The sequence below is a fragment of the Oncorhynchus nerka genome, linkage group LG2 (genome assembly GCF_034236695.1).
Source record: "Oncorhynchus nerka isolate Pitt River linkage group LG2, Oner_Uvic_2.0, whole genome shotgun sequence".
Classification (NCBI taxonomy): domain Eukaryota; kingdom Metazoa; phylum Chordata; class Actinopteri; order Salmoniformes; family Salmonidae; genus Oncorhynchus; species Oncorhynchus nerka.
This window is the reverse complement of record NC_088397.1, coordinates 83,885,258-83,891,257: the sequence shown is the minus strand read 5'-3', so window position 1 is coordinate 83,891,257 and position 6,000 is coordinate 83,885,258. Positions and strand designations below refer to the sequence as shown.

The 6,000-nt window shown below is 42.2% G+C and overlaps 1 protein-coding gene across 3 annotated transcripts in view; it reads left to right on the top strand.

The window, feature by feature from the left end:
* LOC115123446 (copine-9-like) overlaps positions 1-450 on the top strand; it is an 87,788-nt gene extending 87,338 nt beyond the window's left edge. For all 3 annotated transcript variants that reach the window (XM_065003921.1, XM_065003926.1, XM_065003915.1), the window contains one exon: positions 1-450. This exon is cut by the window's left edge and continues 3,900 nt beyond it. The gene's annotated coding sequence lies outside the window, so the exon portion shown is untranslated.
* The last annotated feature ends 5,550 nt before the right edge of the window (positions 451-6,000 follow it).

Below are 6,000 nucleotides of genomic sequence, written 5' to 3'. Positions count from 1 at the left end.
ACTGGATTGTATATTGAATTTTGTCAATGTTCTTTGTTGTACACTGTATAGTATACAGGAACTGCCAATATAATAACCCCAAAATATAATAGAACATTTAAATAGTAGATGGATTTCTAATAGACCGTTTTTAGTGCATGTGTGTAACAGTGTTATAAAGTCAACCTCACATCACCTGCTGAACATTTTAGCATAAAGCATGACTGTCTGGCTTTGTGTTCAGTGTAGCTTTTGCTTATAAGTATAACTCCTGTAAATATATGGGAGTTCCTGTACAGAATATTATGTGATCAGTCTTCCTCCGGATTTTCTTTCTTAAATGACTCTATAAATGTATATCAATGTCATGCCATGTCCATTTGTGTTGGTCAAAACCTATTTGTAAGTTTGTACATTTGTTTTATATATCTTTAGCTTAGAAATCAAATAAAGATATATTATTAAGACTCATCTCAGTATAAAAGTTGGTAGATTATATTTGTTCTATGAATTAACAAAATCCTGTTTCAAGAAAAGTCAGTGACCTGGATAGTGCATCTCACTTCCCCAAAGAAATCATCATCTTCATTATTATTGTGCATGATGGATGTCTGCCCTTACTGTTGTCTGTAACTATTACTTCTATGCCCAATTGGCCTACATGGTAATCTGTGAAATTTAGAGAAAGCCCTCACAGTGAATTAGTAATACAGAGACTTAAATACACCATATCTAGTTACATTAACACATTTATAGGTGTTATATATTAATGACATTACTGGTCATACATTGACCAACACTTTCAAGCATTTAAAATGTTTTTGTATATTAGTGTGCATGCTGACCATAGACTGTACAATGAGTGGACAAAACATTAGGAACACCTTAATATTGAGTTGCACCCCCTTTTGCCCTCAGAACAACCCTAATTCGTCAGGGAATGGACTCTACAAGGTGTCAACTGTTCCAGTGATTCTGGCCCATGTTGACTCCAATGCTTCCCACAGTTGTGTCAAGTTGGCTGGATGTCCTTTGGGTGGTGGACCATTCTTGATACACACAGGAACCGGTTGAGGGTGGAAAACCCAGCAGCGTTGTGTAATGAACACGAGGGGAGATAGAGAGCTGGTTTCAAGCGCAGTGCACAGCAGGTGTTTATTGCAAAGGACCACAGGAGGAGGCAGGTAGCTGAGTCCAGGGGCAGGCAGAAGGTCATACACAGGAGGAGGCAGGTAGGAGGAGGCAGGTAGCTGGGTCCAGGGGCAGGCAGAAGGTCATACACAGGAGGAGGCAGGTAGCTGGGTCCAGGGGCAGGCAGAAGGTCAATACACAGGAGGAGGCAGGTAGCTGGGTCCAGGGGCAGGCAGAAGGTCATACACAGGAGGAGGCAGGTAGCTGGGTCCAGGGGCAGGCAGAAGGTCATACACAGGAGGAGGCAGGTAGCTGGGTCCAGGGGCAGGCAGAAGGTCATACACAGGAGGAGGAAGGTAGCTGGGTCCAGGGGCAGGCAGAAGGTCATCCACAGGGGGTCCAAAAGGGCAACAGTACAGACAGAGAAAAAGCTAGTAACATAGTCTGGGAGATCAGGCAATAGGTAGATAACAGGAAATCCGATAGGCTAAAGTACATGCAGGGAATAGGCAAAATGCATCGTTAGTGAGGCAGACAAAAACTATCATACACAGGAGGAGTAAATCACAGGAAACCCAGAGTTACGAAAGACGTGTGTCACAAACAATACCTCACAGTGATGGGGTGCAAAGAACTGAACTAAATAGTGTGTGTAAATGACAAACAGGTGTGTGAACAGGTGATCAGAGTTCGGGTGATTTGGATCTGGAGAGTGAGCTGCGTTCAGGGGATCTATGTGTTTGTGAGTGTGAGCTGGAAGGTGGGCTGGAAAGTGATCTGTGTTCAGGGGATATATGTGTTTGAGGTTGTGGGCTGGAAAGTGATCTGCGTTCAGGGGATCTATGTCTTTGAGAGTGTGGGCTGGAAAGTGATCTGCGTTCAGGGGATCTATGTCTTTGAGAGTGTGGGCTGGAAAGTGATCTGCGTTCAGGGGATCTATGTCTTTGAGAGTGTGGACTGGAAAGTGATCTGCGTTCAGGGGATCTATGTGTTTGAGAGTGTGGGCTGGAAAGTGATCTGCGTTCAGGGGATCTATGTGTTTGAGAGTGTGGGCTGGAAAGTGATCTGCGTTCAGGGGATCTATGTGTTTGAGAGTGTGGGCTGGAAAGTGATCTGCGTTCAGGGGATCTATGTGTTTGAGAGTGTGGGCTGGAAAGTGATCTGCGTTCAGGGGATCTATGTCTTTGAGAGTGTGGACTGGAAAGTGATCTGCGTTCAGGGGATCTATGTCTTTGAGAGTGTGGACTGGAAAGTGATCTGCGTTCAGGGGATCTATGTCTTTGAGAGTGTGGACTGGAAAGTGATCTGCGTTCAGGGGATCTATGTGTTTGAGAGTGTGGGCTGGAAAGTGATCTGCGTTCAGGGGATCTATGTGTTTGAGGGTGTGAGTTGGAAGCAGACGTTGCAATTCTTTCTTTCTTATTAGGGCGATGCACATGGGCTACTAACATCTTACTACACAACATAAACTTAGTATTACTTTCTTAGCTACAGTATACATATCTCCCTTGCATATTACATAATTTCTGCAGCAACGTACAATACATTTTTGGACTCACCTTTTTGTACTGTGCTCACTTGAACAGGAAGGTGGCGTGGCGATCCTTCTTGTGGGCAAATTTTGTCATCAAAGTCTGGCATTCTCTGAATTGATGGTGCTTTCAAAACAACTGGGAACTGAGAAAAAAACAAGGTTGAATCATGATAACGTCCTTGATCTTCAGGTTGTAGCTCTAGAAAGAGGCCAGAATTACAATTACGAGTTGGATGACCATTCAACATGTATTTTCCTAGTTGGAGCTAGTTTATTCCTGACTTCCCAGTTGCCTTGAACTCACTAAAGTCAAGTTTTCGCAGTTCCGAGTTAACAGTTGTTTTGAGCGCGGCTCAAATCATGCTTCATTGACAGCATGACCAATGTTGAATGTTTATAATTTTAAACTTAATCCCATGATAATTTCTCTTCATTATTTCTCTTCATATGACAAGGATTAAAAAGGATTTGCCAGTATATTGTCGACTTGATTCATGATAATAACTGCTAGCTAAGATTTAGAAAGTATGATGTTGACATGATCAGTCCAATCAAACCTACTGTACATATAACGTGATTTAACGTCATTTTATCTGTGGCTAATGACCTTGAGCCTTCTTGGATGGGCACTTCTAATGTAACTCTATGGCAGCACCCAAAGGGCTAGAATTTTCTAGCTCTACCCTTAGACTTGGCGGTTACCTAGTGTCCCCATGAGTGACAGAACACTGAGACAATCACAGCTCAACGCTCCGTATTTTCTTCTGGCTTGCCTCACCACCACAGAAAGCACTGAGCTAGGCTGAAACATCTGCATTTTGGAGTTGGCTTACTCAAGAAAACAAAAAAGAGACCATGTTTGTATGTGGTTTTATTACCTCAAAGATATATATATATTTTTTACATTGTTTGCAAACTGATATGTGACACGTATTAACGCCAAAATAACATGCAAAACAGGAAAGCCCTGTTTGACAGGTCGCCACTGCCTCCCACTCCCTATAGGCCATTACCCATGTGCACACTGATCATGATGCACACAATCACAAAAACAGAATCAATTTCCTAATCCAAAAACCAATAGCCCATCACCCTGAAGAGTAATCTACGCTATCCAGTGCCCGGGCTCCATATTATACATCGGGATGACCACACGCACTGAGAACACGCATCACAGAACACAAAAGCTCTATTTGATGCAAGGACGAGAACTACCCTCTAGCAGGGCACTTTATTCAGCACCAACACACCGTCAATGAACTAAAGATCTGGGCTATAGAGAAAATGCAGAGGAATGAGAGAGGGGTGATTTTGACCATTTCTTGCTCCAAAAAGAGGCTAAATGGATCCATCTCCTAGACACTGTCGCCCCCCACAGATTAAACTAACAACTACAGTTGAAGTCGGAAGTTTACATACAGGACAATAATAACAGTCCTTAATAACAAAGTACAGTTTTGGCAAGTCGGTTAGGACATCTACTTTGTGCATGACACAAGTCATTGTCCAACAATTGTTTACAGACTTATTATTTCACTTAAAATTCACTGTATCACAATTCCAGTGGGTCAGAAGTGTACATACACCAAGTTGGCTGTGCCTTTATACAGCTTGGAAAATTCCAGAAAATTATGTCATGGCTTTAGAAGCTTCTGATAGGCAAATTGACGTCATTTGAGTCAATTGGAGGTGTACCTGTAGATTAATTTCAAGGCCTACCTTCAAACTCAGTGCCTCATTGCTTGACATTATGGGAAAATCAAATGAAATCAGCCAAGACCTCAGAAAAACAATTGTAGACCTCCACAAGTCTGGTTCATCCTTGGGAGCAATTTCCAAACGCTTGAAGGTACCACATTCACTGTAAAAACAATAGTACGCAAGTATAAACACCATGGGACCACGCAGCCGTCATACCGCTCAGGAAGGAGATGCGTTCTGTCTCCTAGAGATGAACGTACTTCGGTGCGAAAAGTGCAAATCAATCCCAGAACAACAGCAAAGGACCTTGTGATGAAGCTGGAGGAAACTGGTACAAAAGTATCTATATCCACAGTAAAACAAGTCCTATATTAAAATAACCTGAATGGCCGCTCAACAAGGAAGAAGCCACTGCTCCAAAACCAGCATAAAAAAAGCCAGACTACGGTTTGCAACTGCACATGGGGACAAAGATCATACTTTTTGGAGAAATGTCCTCTGGTCTGATGAAACAAAAATAGAACTGTTTGGCCATAATGTCCATCGTTATGTTTGGAGGAAAAAGGGAGAGGCTTGCAAGCCGAAGACCACCATCCCAACCGTGAAGCACGGGGTGGAAGCATCATGTTGTGGGGGTGCTTTGCTGCAGGAGGGACTGGTGTACTTCACAAAATAGATGGCATCATGAGGGAGGAAAATTATGTGGATATATAGAAGCAACATCTCAAGACATCAGTCAGGAAGTTAAAGCTTGGTCGCAAATGGGTCTTTCAAATGGACAATGATCTCAAGCATACTTCCAAAGATGTGGCAAAATGGCTTAAGGACAACAAAGTCAAGGAATTGGAGTGGCCATCACAAAGCCCTGACCTCAATCCTATAGAAAATGTGTGGGCAGAACTGAAAAGGTGTGTGCGAGCAAGGAGGCCTACAAACCTAACTCAGTTACACCAGCTCTGTCAGGAGGAATGGGCCAAAATTCACCCAACTTATTGTGGGAAGCTTGTGGAAGGCTACCCAAACTTTTTGACCCAAGTTAAACAATTTAAAGGCTATGCTACCAAATACTAATTGAGTGTATGTAAACTTCTGACCCACTGGGAATGTGATGAAATAAAAGCTGAAATGAATAATTCTCTCTACTATTATTCTGACATTTCACATTCTGAAAATAAAGTGGTGATCCTAACTGACCTAAGACAGGGAATTGTTACTAGGATTAAATGTCAGGAATTGTGTAAAACTGAGTTTAAATGTATTTGGCTAAGGTGTATGTAAACTTCCGACTTCAATTGTATAGGTAAACTGTTTTCTCTAGTATACATAGTCCTTCCTAAATTCCTAAATACACTGAACAAAAATATAAATACAACATACAACAATTTCAAATATTTGACTGAGTTACAGTTCATTTAAGGACATCTGTCAAGTGAAATAAATGTATTAGGCCCTAATCTATGGATTTCACATGACTGGGGATACAGATATGCATCTGTTGACCAGTCAGTATCTGGTGTGACCACCATTTGCCCCACGAAGCATGGCACATGTCCAACGCAGAGTTGATCAGGCTGTTAATTGTGGCCTGTGGAATGTTGTCCCACTCCTCCTCAATGGCATGTTCAAAGTTGCTGGATATTGGCTGAAACTGGATC